Raw genomic sequence first — 17442 nt, forward strand, 5'->3', positions numbered from 1 at the left:
GCTCGATGGTCGCAGAGGGCGGAGAACTGAGGGCGCCGGATGCGTGAGAGCTGGATGGGATGCTTTAGAAACCGCATCATCTGGGATATACTAAGTCCCGGGGCTTGGAAGGTTGAACAGGGCGCATTAATTATGATGGAAAATTAAAATATTCAACTTATTTGATTCCCCCAACGGTGCTGGAGTCAAGATGGAGCCCGGCTCCAAAAACAAGGGAAGTGCTCCAGTGTTCCAGGACACCCCTCACGTTCTAGGTCTTTGTCTATGGCAGCGTCAGCTGTTTGTGTAATTAGAGGTTTTATGAGTTATGTTCGTGTGCGTGAGCGAGAGTCCAGGGTTGAGGTGAATAAATGCTGGGGCGCTGAGGGTCCTTCGTCCTTGTCGCGGTTAATTAATTTCAAGTTTAGTTTCAGCCCTCTTCCATTTGTGCCGTTTGTGCGCGGTTTTTTGGCACAAAGCTGGCAGGTAAAAAGTTTCAAAGTCAATTTAATGCTTCGCCAATGATGAGAGGCAGTCGCCGTCGTGCACAATGAGCCCTGAAATTGAAGGAGTAAGTCCTCAAGTCCTCCTCGGTAGACCTCCACCTCCGTGTACCCCTCCTAGTCATCCCACATTTACCGATAAAGCTGTTGCGGCCACATAGGCGCGACAAAAATCGAGGTAGAAAAAAGTCGAATCTGGCTTTGGTTGCGGCTCCCTTGTGGACTGGAGCTTTGCACATGTGGTGGCTGCATTTTTTAGCACACTCCACAAGGCCTCAAATTACCTACTGGCCCCGATGTGTGCCACAAGTGCCTCACTATATCCGCTTTGAGGTTTCAACTTTTTGCGGTCGTTGGTTCATAATTGAACCCTTTGGTGGCCACACACACATACACACACACTTGCTCGCGTGGCAGGAGATTGCTGCACAAATTTGCTTTAGCCCGCTGCAAATTATGCTCAAGGGAATCCACTTAGTGGCTTAGTTGCCAGGGATTAAAACAATGTAAGCCCTAATACACACGTGAAAAATGTTGCCCTTTCCCTTTGCATAGACCTGGTACTTTCTATAGCAACCTATAAATACTATTAATAAACCAAACCAATTTATCAACTTTCACAATATAAATGGGCTTCTAAACATTCAGATTTGCATAGCAATTCAAAAAGTCGATTTTTAGCAATATCTTAGCTATTTTGCTCGGTGTTGAAACTCAAACTTTGATTGACTGCGTAATGTTCGTTCAGCAGGCTAATCAAGCGTCTAAGTGCGATTCAAAAGCCAATCAAAGTAAAACTGCATGGAAAATGAGCTTTCAGCATAGAGTTTTAAGTGTTTTCGATTTTGGAACGCTGACTGACAAGCTGCCAGAATGACAAACTGACGCACTCAGACGCCTCTGTTCATTCATTCATTCATTCAGTTGCTAACATGGCGTTAAGCATACACATTCAATACGCACGCACACCAACACCCACTGTGAGCACACTACACACACACCCCCCACACACACACCCACCCCCACACACACAAGCTCGCACTCGTATGGACGCTGCAAATATTGCTATTGAGCGAGCGTCAAAAGTCATTTCGACAAAATACTGCTGCATACTTTGGGGCGCTGGCTTTCGAGTGAGGTTATTGGCGCCTCTTCTCCCTTTTGAGAGCGCATTTTGCTGAAGTGGACGTGGGGGATGGGGGGGGGGGAGGGGTGGAGTCAAGGCTTTTGTTAGCACAAAGCCAAAACAACAAGTGCTATATAATTACAACAAAAACAACAACACCAACAGCCGACATCTACAACACCAGCAACAAAGGAACTGCAAAAGTGCATTGAAGAGAAAACTGCCGAACGCAAAGAAGCTTATTTATTGTTTTGGAGCTGCCAAATGGAGTCGTGAGTGCTCACGAAGCTGAAACTATAATGCGATTTGTTCAACATCTGGATTTATGGGGTTTATTAATGAAAAAGTGTGTGTCAGAAATGTAAAGCAATTGGTAACCATATTATTCTAAATTATATTATTCTATATTATTATTCCATTTCCTTTAAAAACTACCCAATGTAATATTTTTAAATAACTTTGATATTAAGGAAAATTCGTTTAAAGTAACTTAGATTAGATTAAGTTGTCCAATAAGGGTAATAGTACGCTAGTCCAAATAAACAATTTCGTTGAATAAAAAAAAATTGCTAAGCATGCTATTTTAGGCTGCGTTTGTTATTTTTTAATTTAAACCACAAACGAAGAATGGATACTTACTTTGGCAACCGCAAGTCGTTTTTTCGCTTCAAAATAATAAAATAGTTTTTAGCTTAAACGAAAAAGAAACTTCACAACTATCTAGCAAAAGTGACAGATATACGAGTGATATACGTGTACGTAAGTGGCTGTTCTGGTTTCCATTCCTTTTCCTAGATAAATAGGATATGCTACCTATGTCGTGACCTTTGCACCCGAAAGTAAAGCCACCATCTCATTCCCAGCCGTCTGTTGCCCCTCAACTGGGTCAGACATCGCATCGGTAATGAGACTGCCAATACCGCCGATGGATATGCTGATGTTAATGGTGGTGATGATGAGCAGATGAGCGGATGAGGATGACAAGGACTACGAGGAGCGGCGGAATGGAGTGCTGATGATGGCGGTTGGATGATGAGGATGATGTGCAGCTGACATTATAAACAATTTCGCAGCCATTGGCGCAGTTTAATTAAAACGGCGACCAAAAATATTCAACTATAATCTATTGCAGGCAAATAAGAGCGAGCGGGCGGAGCAGTGAATACGAGAGCAGAGAACGAGGCGAAGAACCGAGTTAATTTCATGGCGCAAAAAGGAAATGGCACAGCAAACAAAGGCAAAGACAATGGCCACGGCCAGGAAAACCGAACCGAGTCTGCCACGATATGGGTGCGGACAAGGAGGGCGGAGGGGCGGAGTGGCGAGGGGCGAGGGGCCACTGAGACAGAAATTAAATTGGAAATGTTGTACTTCGTGCAGCAGACAGGCTGAAAGGAAATACACCAAAGGCATCCTGCAAATGCAAAACAAAAAACGTGGGCGGTGGGTCCTCGAATCAGTTTGTGTGTGCTGTTCGTGTGTTCACTGTATCTGTGTGTTTGTGTGTGTGTCTGTGACTGTCTCTCTCTCTCTCTCTCACTCTCTGTCTATCTGTGTATCTGTGCATCTGTGTGGGTAGGGGCAACAACAAGTGGCCAGGACACGGCAAGCGGAAGCTGTTGCTGCAGGATGCAGGACCCTGTGCTATTATACAAATGGAGGCGGCCTCTTATAAGTTGGAAATTGTCTCAGATTTAACAGGAAGAAAAACGATGCAAAAAATAAGCATCAGCGAGGCGGCAGAGGGAGAGGGAGAGGGAGAGGGAGAGGAAAAAAGGGCATACACGAATGAGGGCTCATGAATTTTCCCGGAAACGACGGACAAATGCCCTCGAAACGAGAAGCCGTTGAGGGAAATTTAATAAACAATAATTCTGCAGGCAAATCCGCACTTCTATCTATGGTAAATAAAGTTGCAGCAAAGCCAAAAGTGTAAATATAAATCCGAATCCCATTGCAAAGTCGCATCTGTATCTCGCCAAGTCCTATGCAAACTTGTTCAACTTTAGGTGCACGAAGCACCACCATCTTTCAAAGCGACAGACAAGACAATGTGAGATGGGCGATGGGCGATGGAAGTGCAACTGCAGAGCTGGAGATCCTGGGACACCACATCCCACAGCATCCAGGGAAAAGGAGCCGCAGCAAAAAGAAGGGCTCCGTAGTGGAGGCAACATTATTTAGGTTTAATCAGCAAAGCAGATTTGCATACGACAGTTGGGTTGCAATGAAATAAACCAACTGGAATTCAAAGGAGCCATCCCAGAGATAACCAGCACTGAAGCACTGGACTAAAAGCGGAAAATACATCAAACAAATGAGGGGGTAGTATGGAAAACTATTATAAGCCCTTGACAACTGGGGAAATAGACTTTTCAGCCAAAATGTCACATGGCCCTGAAGTCCTGTTTAAAATCCACGAATTAACAGCATGCTTCAAGTCGATAAAGTCCTCTAAAATACGTCGGTAAATGCGTTTTCACTTGAAAAAACAGCACTGTCATTATAATTTATGGGTAAAACTCGTTGAATTTTTAATTGATGCTGAGCCAGCGAATTACAAATTCGCAACTTCCCCTTAACACAAAAATTTGTTTCATCGACTTTTTTTAGCGGTGCCAATTTTGTGTTCCCGTCGCGAATTAAAATCAAATTAAGCAACTTTTGGCACTGCACTACGACAGAAACAGAAAAATACAAAATGTGTAGCCTTTTAAGGCTACAAAATGCACCATGTTCCGCATGCCAAAAAAAGTTGTTGACACGAAAAAAAACAAGTAAGTAAAACACATTTTTTGGCCAGCACGTGTGTGGCAGCAATTTAACAAAACGGGTAAAAAGCGTCAGTCAAAATGCTGATGGTAAGAAATTCGCCAAAAAAAAAATCTCCTTTTCATACCGATGCTTTAATTCTACTTTCCGTTGCACGGAAAATTGCTTTCGGTGATTTTTATTGGATTTTCGTGTGTAATATGAAATTCATAACAACCAACTGCGAATGGTCAGCATCAGTCCCAGAACGCAGACTAAATTGAAGGCGGACGACAGACAGTCAGTCGACTCCAATTGCATCGGCGACGATTTCCAGTTTTTCATCTTGCTGCCTTGATGACATTTTAAATTTTCCAGCTAGTTTACTCTTTTTTACTCTTTTCAGTTCCGACCACGCTGAGCTCGACACTATTTGATTGCCGGCTGACCGAGGCGTCACTCTGACAAGTTGCAAGTTTTTCCATTTCCCTAACAAATCTTAGAAAACAGGGAGTATTAGCCCCATAAAGTCATGCGTATACGTAATATTTCATAATCAAAAATATACGTTTTATAAAATAAACTGCCATGTTGTAGTTGTTTAAAGAAAATTTAGATAAAATTATAGCCCTTAACTTTTAATTTGCAAAATTTTAAATAAATTTAGTTTTCAGCTTTCCCTACAATCAGCAAATTTTATTCAAATTGCTTAGTCAATTGCAATTTATATTCAGTAAATTTTGCGAATAATTATTTTACACTCGCAACTAGAAATCTCTCTATCGAATTTAGTACCTTCTTTTAGGAAATGAACTTAATTGAATTTACTTGCCATTTACACCACTCTTTCTACTCTTTTAAAAATCCCACACTAGCACTTTTTCTCTGGCTCTTCATCCTCCTTGTATCCTAGCAATTATCCTTTCTCCACACTTTTTCAATGTAAACGGATGTTTTTTAAGCAAGAGTATTCCCTATTGGCTCTGAATCAAATCTAAACGGATCAAGTTCTCCCCTTTTTTATTGCCTACATATACTTTATACGTACATCTATGAGCATTTGCGAGTTAGCTCAACTTGTCTGTTGCAAAAATTGTGTGGAAATTAAATTTCAGCATTTGCTAATTCGTTGAAATTATTGTCCGTTTCATGCCATTCCGTTTTGCTTCATTTAAAAATGGGATCTCCAATTCTACTTACCCAGCAATTTTGCCGAAATGAAGCTTGGAGTTGCTGCTGTTTAAGAAGTTGCTGCTGTGTTGCGGATGTTGTTGGTCTTCTGGTTGATTTTGTTCCTGCTGCGGCGAGAGTTGTTGCTGATTGTTGCAGTGGTCGTTGTTGCTGCAGCTGCAAACAATCGGCGACCTTTTTGCTTTTACAATGGAACAAACACAACGAAATTGTTGATGAATGTTCCATAATTAATATGAAAATTGTATTTAACTCGCTCGCTTCGTTCGCCTTCGAGTGGTATTTGGTTTTGGTTTTGAATTTTCTTTTTTAGGATTATGGTTTGGAATTATTTAAGTTTATTTGCTTTAGTTGGATGCATTTAGTTAGTCGCATTTGTGTTGGGACAGTTGTTGCAGTGCTGGTTGCAGTTGTTATTGCTGATGAGTTGATGGCAGTTGCGAGATTGATGATGGAATTGCTTGATTGCTTGCTTGCCAGACTGATTGAAGTATTGATTCTGGGTTTTTGAATTGGAATTTAGCTGGCATGTTTGCTGCTTCGTCTCATTCGCTCAGCAGATGCAACGATACTGATTCGGCTACAGATACAGGTGCGGATGCGAATACGAATGCGGATACGGGTGCGGATGCAGAAACATGGATGCGAGAGTAGAGATTCAGATGAGTTTGGTTTCGATTTAGCATAATGCGTTAATTTAAGCCACTGCTTTTTTTGTTTTAATTTTCCGTTTTTAATAGTTATGAACACATTGTTGCTGTTGTTATTTATTTTGGCTTTTCCTCGTGCTTTTTAATTTGCATTCATTTAATTTTGTTTAACATTTTCTGAGTGTTTTTTTGTTTAATACTTGCATATTGCCTTTATGTGGTGAATATAACGAAAAACTTTTATTTAAATTGGATTTTTATCTGTATGGCAGGCCGGAAAGAGATAGAAAAGAGGGTGAGAGAGAGAGAGCGAAAAAGAGTGATGTGAGTATTTAAGTACTTAAATGTTTATCGACATTAACTATGAGGAGTATATGTATTATCGCTAATTTGCCGCAAGTCAATCAATCTGCCGCTTTTCCACTTTGCCCTCAAGAATGTCCATTATTGAATGCCCACTATTTTGATTGATTTTCCCCAAATTCCCAAGCACAATAGACAACTTAATCAGAATACGCAATGTAATCAGCTTAATAAGGGCTTGACTATCCATTTCGAATTTCGAATACAATTGTATCTCTTCATTGCCTGTTGAATGACACTCTGGGCAGTAGATTGTAGATATGTGTCTCCATATACAATGAGTTACATTTTTTGCTTTTCTCAAGTTTCTCCAGATCGCCAGAACCCATAAAAATTAAATTGAATACCAAGTGACCCCGGTCACGCCACCAAGAACAATCATGGCACGGCACTTCCTGATATGACCCACCATTGCGATTCATACGACATCATCCCATTCCATTGCAAACGCCCATCACGTGCCACAATTTACGGTCAAAGTTTCGAGGGTCGCAGCACTCGCAAAACTGTTGCGACTGCCAACTAAACATTAGTTTAATGTGAGTGTCTTCCTGCCAATCCCCCCAGCTCCACAGGACCTCCTCCGCAGTACCATCGCAGGACCTCTTGCAGACCCCCTTCGATAACTATAAGTACTGGTGTTTGGATGGCCGAGCGCACAAAGTTTGACAAAAGTCACTTAAAGCCGCCGCAGCAGCCATTTCGAATATCCGTTATGAGAACACAGGGCAAACTAAAAAAAATGTAATAAAGGAGAAAAAAATGAAAAGAAGACAACTAAAATAAAATGAAATGGAGATGGGGTTGGGGTTGGGGTTGGGGCTGGGGAAACTCGGTAAGAAATATGGAACCAAAGTATAGAAGAGTTTCAACGGAAGCTACTCGAATGAGAAGAGTCCCTTGAGTGAGTGCCCAGGCCAAAGTTTGTTTTCTTTTTTGCTTTTCTCGTAAATCAAACAGTTATCGATGGCCAGGAATTTAGATAGCTCGAGATTCCAAGAAAAACATGTCTCGTTATACTTGTTATCTAATTTGTATGTCAAGTGTTTAAAATGCAGTAGAAATGGATTTTTAAGAAATGCTTATATTTTCTAAACATTAAAATAAATCAGTACAACGAAAGCTCTAAAAATAATTATGTATCTTTTGTCACTTCGAACACTTCCTAATTCTCTCAGCTTGGGAAAAAATCGACCCCCAATCCCTTTTAAGCGCTTTCACTTTCTCCACTTCACGGCTCCCCCCATAAAATACACCTCAGAGCTCCGCATCCTTCTCGGCGAGTTCCATCAACTTAATCTACCCAAATAATACCCTGGGGACGGGGGCCTGGTAAAAATGATAAAAAGAGTTGAGCCACTGACCAAGAGACACCGAAAAAGAAACAACAACGGCAGCCGAAAAAAAAAAATACCAGTCACTCAGCTAGTTGGACCTTTGTTGTTGGTTGTCCTGTCGCTTTTGTCGCTCTTGTTGTTGTTGTTGTTGTTGAGGCTGTTGTTGTTGCTCCTTGCCTGTTGTTGGTAGACAACGTTGTTATTTATGACAATTTCATTGTCTTGTCCACTTGCTGCCCTTTTTATTTCCGTCTTTGCCTTTTGCTTATTTACTACCATCCATACCAATACACAGCCAAACAGCCGTGCACACCAACACACAGGAAGCTCACACAGACGGGGAGTGGGTGAGAGGGGGAGAGGGAGTTAGAGAGAGAGCTAGCTGGCTTTTGTGTAGCATACTTTTGTGCGCGCGGCGTTATCAAACGTTTTCCGCGCTGTTACTCTACGAATCGGTGTATTTTTCTTCCTTTTTTTTTGTGCCAGGACATCTTTTTAAACAGCTCTATCCGTGTGCCCTGTCTGGTGTGGGTGTGGGTGAGCGTGAGTGTGAGTGTGTGCGGCTGTTATCAGTGGCACAGGACTCAGGACTCATCGGTCCATTGATGGAACGTTTGAGTGAGTTTTGCCGAAACTCATTTTGAGCAAAAGAGAGAAAGGGACTCGACCAACTCAACTTCTGTTTACACTTGGAAGAGCACGGCAAACGGAGTCCTGCCAATTGTTGCAAGCCCTTTGTTGTTGTCTTGCGGGTGAAAGCTTGCTGAAAACCCCTGCATACACACGCACACCAATATTTATGTATAACCAATTCGTTTTGCTTCCATTTCGTTTTTTTTTTCTTTTTTTTGGCAGTATTTGTTCAAAAATTTATGAAGCTTCTGCTCGGGCAAAAGTGGCTTAGGAATTTATTTAATTAACCCCAAGTTCCTGCCAAGGAAAAGCGCCAGCAAATGCTGCTTTCCCCCTTTTTTCTCTGTATGACAGCAAAATTGTCCTTTAAGTGTTTTATGAGTGCGGCATGATTTCAAATGATTTCTATTTCTGTGTGGTGTCTCTGCTCGTTTTTTTCTTCCTTTTTTTTTTGTTACGTGCTCCAATTCCCACGCACACATACACACAAGTAGAGAGAAAAAAATATGGACATGCTTAAATTGTTGTGTCATTTGAAATTGCCTCTGATTGAAAAGAAAAAAGAAAAGTGAAATCTGTTGATTTAGCTTGTAGTATAAAACGCATGATCCACTGCCGTTTGATTCGTTGATGTTTTCAGGGTCTGGTTAAATGTGATCGAATGGATGATTGTTTTGTTCTGTGTACATTGTCATACATACGCAAACGTAACAATGGCTGGCAAAAAAAGGAGGGAAAAGGGAACGCCAGGATAAGTAAACTTGCAACTTGTTTGCGCTTTCACCACACACACACACAAACGCACATGTATATGGTATATTGCTGTTGTTGTTTTTACCGACTGCCTGCTGATTAGAAATGCTTTTGATGTACGTAATACGTATGATGAAAATTGCGGCTTTTCCACTGCGGCAAGTGCAGCAACCTGATTCAGACGTAATGAGCAATTACAAAACTTTTCCCCTTTGTTTGCCAATTGAAACTTGGACAACGGGTGAAATTTCCGAGATCTAAAGTTGGGAATAAAATAACTGCTTTTAAATGAAGTTAAATTTTGTGATATATTCAAACCACACGTGTGTCGATAAAAGTTTCAAGCGAAGTTCTTAGATGTTTAAAGTTAAGTATTATTATCTAACAATCTTTTTATTTGAAAACTTTTATTGACAAAAAAAAAACCTTTAGCAGGTAAAATTTTAAAGAGATTAGAGTTTTGTAAAATACAAGTTGTATTCTTTATGATAGCCATCATAGGACTCCTTTCCTCTGTACATTAAATTTCTAAAAATTTAATTTGCCTGCCACTTTACGCGCCGAAGTTATTAAAACTTTATTACACTGCATGTAAGCTTTTTTTTTGAATTCTTTTCGCACATTTTATTAACTTTTCTCTCCCTCAAACCAGAGAAGCTCAACTACAATACAACTCCGAGCTCCATGAAATATAATAAGTAACTTGAGATTTTCCAGCAGCTGCATTCGTAAAAATGTAATTACCCCACTGAAAGTTGTTCATATGGTTGTGCAGCACTTTCAGAGGTCGACTAACAATTTAAAGCTTACACCTGTAGGTATTTTCCTGACCATCGTAAACTATTTGCTGACCCCCAAAGCCAACCCACCTCCTGCTAATTACTTAAGCCTCATATTTCAGGCCAATAAAGGAGGAAACAAAAAGTGCGTACGCATAACTCTGCACTATATGCATAATAACTTTTTCTTTAAGGATAAGTTTACGGGCGCAAGGATACCTCTCACTCCGCACCGTCATGAGGTCGTACTGCGTGCATTCCCTTGGGGCTTCGTATAGTGTTGTATTTTTTTTTTGAGCAAATTTCTGTGAGTCCTCTTGCGTGGCCTTCACCCCCAACTGTCTATCCGTAAGCCTACCCCACATTTCCAACCCCACTGCCCCCCGCCCACGTTGCATGTGTTAAACCAAAAAGTTGTAAATCTTCCAACTTACGTTTAGTGCAACAAAGTCGCGCTTTCGTATGATGAACATAAAAGAGTGAGCAACGCAAAAAATATAAACTTTACTCACACATGCACAGGGGCTGGGAAATGGCAGAGAGAGAGAGCAGGGCGGCGGAGAAATGGGTGAAAGTGAGAGAGGGCGAGAGGCTGGGACTGAGATGGGTAGCGGTTAAGTTAGTGCTGAGGAAAAGCGCCGAGCTCGACAGAATTCCATGCTGGCGACGAAGATGTTGTTAAAATAAAATAGAAACGAAGGCAAACGCAGGACGAGCAATAAAAAGTGCGTAAGGAGAAAAATAGAAAATGACAGAGAGCAGAGGAGGATGAGGGGAGAGGATAAGCAGAGGGAAAGGAGAAAGGGGGGAGCCAAAGGACGGGCGGCAGGAGCAACAACGATGACGATGTCGAAATTAATACGAAGGAATCACATTAAAACTTCCACAAGGATCCAGAAACAAGGAGCAAGGACTCAAGACTCAGGACTCCTTGAAGCTCTCGTCAGACGAAGCTTTCGGTTGGGTTAAAGACGAAACATATTGTGCGTAGACGCCAGTAAAAAGGACGAACAGGACGACTCACCCATACACACGAACACCACCAACTGCCAGCACCAACACCAACACCAACACAGACAACGTGTTTGGGTTTAAGTGTTCCGGTGCAGGTTGATGACGGGGGTTGGATTCGGGATTTTGGATTCTCGCAGACAGATAGACACGCACCCACATACACACACACACAAACAAGTGTATACACACGCAAAGTGGAGCAATTCCGACAACTCCATTTGCATCGGTATGTGTGCCAGTGGGTATGTATTTGTTTCCCATTTATCTGTGTCGGTGTGCCCTCACCGTTTAGAATAAAGGTACTTCCACGCACACAAACGCACATCGCACATTTTTTCATTTTGGCTCTTTATTATGTCTGCTCAGCTTCTAAATCGAACAGGACCAAAGTGGCAGAAGCCAACTGAAAAAAAAGGACAAAGATATCCGGGGCAGAAGGTCTTGAAATCATCATCAAAAATCCTGAGGCAGGTCAAACTAGAAACAAATGATGATTTCAAAAACTTTCTCCTCCTTGCCTTTATAACAGATAAATAATAGGGATGATTTCTAACAATATCAATATCATATTAATCACAATGAATCAATTTAAAATCAAGAAATTTGCCAATTTTAATTTTTATAAATATTTGTTTTTTTTTAATAATAAAACAAGATATAATTTATTAACTTTGAAACAAAACCATCTATAAAATAAATATACAAGTGTATTATTTAAAACAATCAATATTTTATATTAAAGACCGTAGGGTCAACCCGTGGATCGAAAATAATACTTTGAAATGCTGCAAATTTCTATTAGTTCGTTTGTGAAAAATTTGTGGCCTGAAGCCGGCCATGGTGCACATTTGATTTGATTTTATCACAATGGCAGCTAAAAACATAAAAATCACAATAAAAAGAGAAACAATTCAATTGTCAAGTGCACCGGATTTGTTTTTCAATCTATTACAAAACTAGCTATAGTTAGTCCCATTTTCTATACAAATAATTAAAAACAAATGCAGTAAAATATTATTACACTTTTATTTTAACCTTTACGCTCACAGATATATATCTCAATCAAAGGTAATATTAAACCACGCACAAAGCATAAATTGGATTTATATATCACTACATGAGAGATAAAGGCGATTACGTTAATATGCCATGGGCGTGTAATAAATAAGGTAATAAATTTGATTCGTTAACTGACTTACGTTAATGGAGTTATTAGCTCAACACTTGGGCAAATAGGCAGTGACTTTTCAAACACGAATCGAACAGCAACTAAACTATTTCGAAATACTAGGCTTTTTCAAGCACGAAACTGAATAAATATATTTTAAAGAACATTTTTAAAACCTATTTTAAAAATATATATTGTAAAGAACATTTTTAAAACCCATTTTAAAAGTATATATATTAAAAAACATTTTTAAAACCCATTTTAAATGTATATATTTTTAAGAACATTTTTAAAACCCATTTTAAAAGTATATATTTTAAAAAACATTTTTAAAACCCATTTTAAAAGTAGGGAACCAAAGTGCCTTTGAAAACTTTCCTATGCTTCTGCATAAAGGACCTTTAAGGGTCTTAAAGCAGTAAACTCTTGGGGGGGCCGCCATTTCCCGCTTCAGGCGCCATTCGAGATGCCTCATTCGTTTCATGTTTCCGAGTGCCACCATCCCAATCCCATGTGGCACCACGCGCTCCGCAGGATTCCCGCGGCCCAACAACCAACAACGAACTATCGATGGGCTGCGGCCCAATTTTTAAACTACATGCCCTAAAATGTGAACTAGGCGTAGTCAAGCAAAATGATTGATGAAAAATCTGCGTGTGTACACAACTTGCCACTCAACACGACGCACACACACACACACATACTGCTGGCCACATATGAACCAGAGAACTGCAGCAAGCCACCGGCACCCTAAGTGTACCCGCTAAACACCGGGAGTCTCCGCACCCGGGTGTTTGGAGACACCCTAAATTTAGCAATGACAAACACCCGGGTGTTTTGCCACCAGGGTGTTTTTTGTGCAAGTACAAAAAACACCCGGGTGTCTGCTGTGCAAAGAAGTTTAGGGTGGGTGACGCGCAAGCAAGGATCGGCCGCAGGTACTTTTCTGTATGCATAAAAATTGTATGGGTGGAAGCGAGACACGGTCCAAAAAATTTAGGGTGAATGGAAACACCCAAGAAAAAGGTCGTGCACATGTTTTTGCGTTTTGATGTATCTAATGTCTTTACAAAAAACAAACTTATGTATTATTAAATAATATATTATGTATATTATTAAATAGTATTTATACTTAATTAACACAATTCTATTTCTATTGTTTTTTTTATCATTTTAAAAAGAAAAATTATACATACAAATCTAAATATGGTAATTAAATATTAAACATTTTAACAAAGCAAATAATATAAGATATAAAAAAGAAATGTCTATTTCGTGTTGGTTAAATTTTTGTAAATAGAATGCATAATTCTACAGATTTTCGGCATAATATATTTCGTTTTTCAGTACTTAAAGTACTTTTCTTTTTCGTATGTTACCTACCACAGGCACTCAAGTGTCTACCAGACACCCGGGTGTTCACCAAAACACCCGGGTGTTTACCAAAACACCCGGGTGTTTACCAAGACACCCGGGTGTTTCCGAGAAAAAGGCACTTGCCTTTTTCTGCATGTTTGCCTTCTCTACCCTTCGTTATGAGTGGCGAGTGTGATTGGTACCCGCGACGTAGGGTGCCGCATTGATTCGGGTGCGCAGGCACCAGGGTGTTTGCAGACACCCGAATATTTTGACCGGGTGTTTGTATGTACCCTCGAAAACCGGTGTGAGTGGCACCCGCACTCAAAATTGTTGAGTGTGATCAGGGTGGCTAAAAATGCCACTCTTGCAGTTCTCTGATATGAACATTCGCTTGTGCACACTCACACAGACGCGCTCACATACATGACCACTTACGCCCACTTAGACACGCCGCGTTCTGGTTGCTTTTTTGTTGTTTTTCTTCGCATCTCGCCTTCTATGTGTGTATGTCTGTATGTGTGTGGCTGCCGCTTTCGCCAGTTCTTAGTTTGGCAGAAAAGTTTTCTTTCCTTTTTGGCCAAATTGAATGATAAGAAAGGGGGGAGGGGGAAAGGAGCCATGAAGGATGTGACGGGCAAATGACTAAAAGAAAAGTTCTCTTCTTGGCCAACTGATTGATAACAGTGCAAATGTTAATTGCATAAGGACGGCAAGGACAACAAGGAATGTGAGAGCAGAAAGTTTTGGGGGAAAAAATCCTCGAACCGCAAACCGCAAAACTGCAATTTCGTGTGAGAGCCAGTGGCGCACAATCTCGGCACAATGGTTTCGCAATTTAAGTTGTTCACAATTAAATTTTAATTATCGCCGCAGCAGTCGAATGCCAAAAACGCACTCAAACAAACCAGCCACAAAAATTGGCGTTTTAAATCGCAACACAAACGCGCTTAAGTCGCAACGAATTCGATTTCGATTCCAATCAAACAATCAGTCAAAGCACCACCAAAAAGCGGAGCAGAATGGAAAGACAAGCAAAAAATGTGCAAGCGAGTGGAACTAAAGGAAGAGGAGGAAATCGCCTGGGATTTCCCGCAGCCAGCCTGGGAAAATTGCTCCGATTCGTGGAGATAACTGTCAGAAGCAACAGTTTATAAGCCAAATACGAGCTCGAAAAAAAAAACAGAACTGCACTTCGGGTGGAGCGTTTGGGTAATTCGCTGGGAAACTTTATGATTTGGCCTTGTGCACAGAATGTTTACACATTTTTATCATGCTGGAAATTTAGATGTTTTCCTTGTGGCTTGCCACAAATCAAACAAATTTTCGCCAGCAAATGAAATGGTTTCCAATGCTAACCAAATCAAAAATATTTCGCAAATAACAAAACCAACATGGGCAACATCAAATTTTTAGCCAGTTTGCGGTGCTGCACATGAGACTTCATTTCGAACTGTTCACATTCTTAATTTTCTGCTCGTTTCGAGAAACGAAAAGCCAATAACAATTCCCCAGGACATTCCGCAGGACATGCACAAGCACAGCGGCAGGCGCAACAATTACACGAAATATTGAGTGGGAAAAATCGTAGCATACTTTTAAGCTGTTGCACCAATGCGAGTGCATTGGTTTTGTGGGTAAATGGGGATAGCGGAGAAGCGGAAAAGTGGAAAAGCGCTTGGGGAGAGAGCAACAATTTGGCTCGTTCTGTTTACCTTGGTTCGTTTAAGCAAACATTTTTAATTGGCTATGATTTAATGCGACTTTCTGTTATGTCGTTTGGAATTTTATTCAATTTTGTTTTAATTTTTTTATTTACTTTATTTGTTGTTGATGAACACACTCGATCTGAAGTTTTTTTGGGAAAACGCACGCACACACGCACAGACGACACTTACACACACTTGGACGCGCGGGAGCTGCCACAGAGGGAATTGGAGTATTTATTTTCGTTTTTTCGTTTCTTTTTTTTTGGTTGTTGTTTTGGCAGTTTCTTCACGCACTAACCAGCAAGTTTCTATGCACCTCGATACTGAGCGATACTCTGACTTTGACTTTGGCTATGATTCGATTTCGATTTCGGTTCGATGTCGGGGCTTCCCCGCTTATTTGCCTCTCTGCACGGGACAGCTGAACTAACGGTACACACACGCCAAGGCAGGCGAATGGCGGCAGCTCGGAGTAAGTGCGTCCTGTCTGGTTGTACCCTAACGACTTAATGCGCTCAACGCAGCTTTTCACACGGCCATGGACCACGAGCCACGCAGCATCCACAAACTGACTCAATCCGAAACGGAAAACGGAACACGAAGCTTCCAGCCGAGCGCCGCCGAACGTTCGAGTCACTGAATGAGCTGGTGAGTGAGTGGGTTGGATGAGTGAGTCCTTTGGCTGGGTCCTGTGTATGCCGTGCTCCTGGCAACTCGAACCCGGAGCCTGGCGCCTGGCGCCACGAGTGAAAGCTGCCCTGGAATGTTTACAGTCGAGTAACGAGCAACAGCAGCTCCTCTGCCAGCGGAGACGCCAGCCGAGGCAGCGTGATTGTGGGCGTCCGTCGCTGGTCAATGTCTCTATACTATACCTGAAAAAATAATGGGCCTGGACAGGGACACGGCTCGGGGCACTCAAAAAAATATAAATATGCTCCATTCGAGGGAGCTAGTGGAACCCTCTGGAGATCTGAATTCTCATATGCTGACATACTTTAAGCCCAGAAGAAGTACGACTATTAAATGCCGAAAGAACAGTCTAAGCCCTGTGGCACCTTTATAATAGCATTTTAATGGACTTCTAAACGTTTTAGTTGACATTTCTCGCAGTTAAGAATCTGCATTCTTTATTTGTGTAGCAGCTAAAGCTTTTGGTACTTACTACGTATACTTAATAATATTGCGTATACGTCATTTATATTCAAGCGCTTAACCTTAACTTGATTGCGTATTATTTGATTACTTCGTTTACTTTATTTGTAATGTATAACTCCAAATACAGCACTTTAAAATGCATTTATTGCATTGAGTAAGGACGTTTTCTGAAGATTCCAAGTTACCAAATTAACTTGGGAATACATTATATTTTTTCAGCGTATTTATCCCTGTAGACGAACCCTAATTAATGAGCGACAAGTGCGCCAGACTCTGGGCTTTTAAGAAGTTGGTGCCGAAGCTCAAATGGAACGCTGGTTGATGACTGGCTAATATTTTAGTAGGCAGGAGACAGCGACAGCTGCACCGATTTATAAAGACACAGGCGGAATTCGGAGGAAATAATGTCACAGCTGGCTGGAATGAGAAGATCCAGCAACAATAAACCCACTTATCATTTCTATCATTCCAGTTGACCTTGAAAAAAATCGTTGAATGCCCATTGCGATAATCCCCCAATTGGCCTACTGTGCAGAGCTTATAGCAGTCGAGCTTACGAGCATGAATTATAGAAACCAATAAAATTAAGTGCATTAATTTATTTTGTTACTCTTGCTGGCATACGAAATGGATGTTGGCACTGTCAAAAGCCAAGGGCAAAATAATCAAATATAACAAAAACGATAACAGGATTATATATGATGCATACTGCACACACTTATAGGGATGCACATGCATTCGAAAGCCGCTGGGCAGATTACATTTGTGGAGCACTGTGTGTGTGTAGCTTGGAACCAACACAATGAAATGCACAACAGACATCATTTAATATCATTAATTGGATAAAATAGATTAACCAGCAGAATACGTATTCCGTGCAGAACAAAAGTCAACTCAAAGCTGGCACAAAAGACAAAGAACGAGCGTTTTATATGTATTTGAAGTTACATTTATTTTTTGGAAACCATATAAAAA

The 17442-nt window shown here is 40.9% G+C and overlaps 1 protein-coding gene across 12 annotated transcripts in view; it reads right to left on the minus strand.

Annotated features, from left to right (window-relative positions):
• The window catches only part of LOC6527905 (acetylcholine receptor subunit alpha-type acr-16), a 97373-nt gene extending 81552 nt beyond the window's left edge, over positions 1-15821 (minus strand). For 4 of the 12 annotated variants that reach the window (XM_039370958.2, XM_039370959.2, XM_039370960.2 and 1 more), the window contains exons 1-2: positions 15319-15820; positions 5560-6461 (exon numbers count right to left, since the gene is read on the minus strand). The gene's annotated coding sequence lies outside the window, so the exon portion shown is untranslated. Of the gene's footprint in view, positions 1-5559; positions 6462-15318 lie in introns of all 12 variants that reach the window. The other 8 variants (XM_039370951.2, XM_039370953.2, XM_039370962.2 and 5 more) reach the window with 6 other exon arrangements.
• Between the last annotated feature and the right edge of the window lie 1621 nt (positions 15822-17442).

The sequence above is a fragment of the Drosophila yakuba genome, chromosome 2L, assembly GCF_016746365.2.
Source record: "Drosophila yakuba strain Tai18E2 chromosome 2L, Prin_Dyak_Tai18E2_2.1, whole genome shotgun sequence".
Taxonomy (NCBI): Eukaryota; Metazoa; Arthropoda; class Insecta; order Diptera; family Drosophilidae; genus Drosophila; species Drosophila yakuba.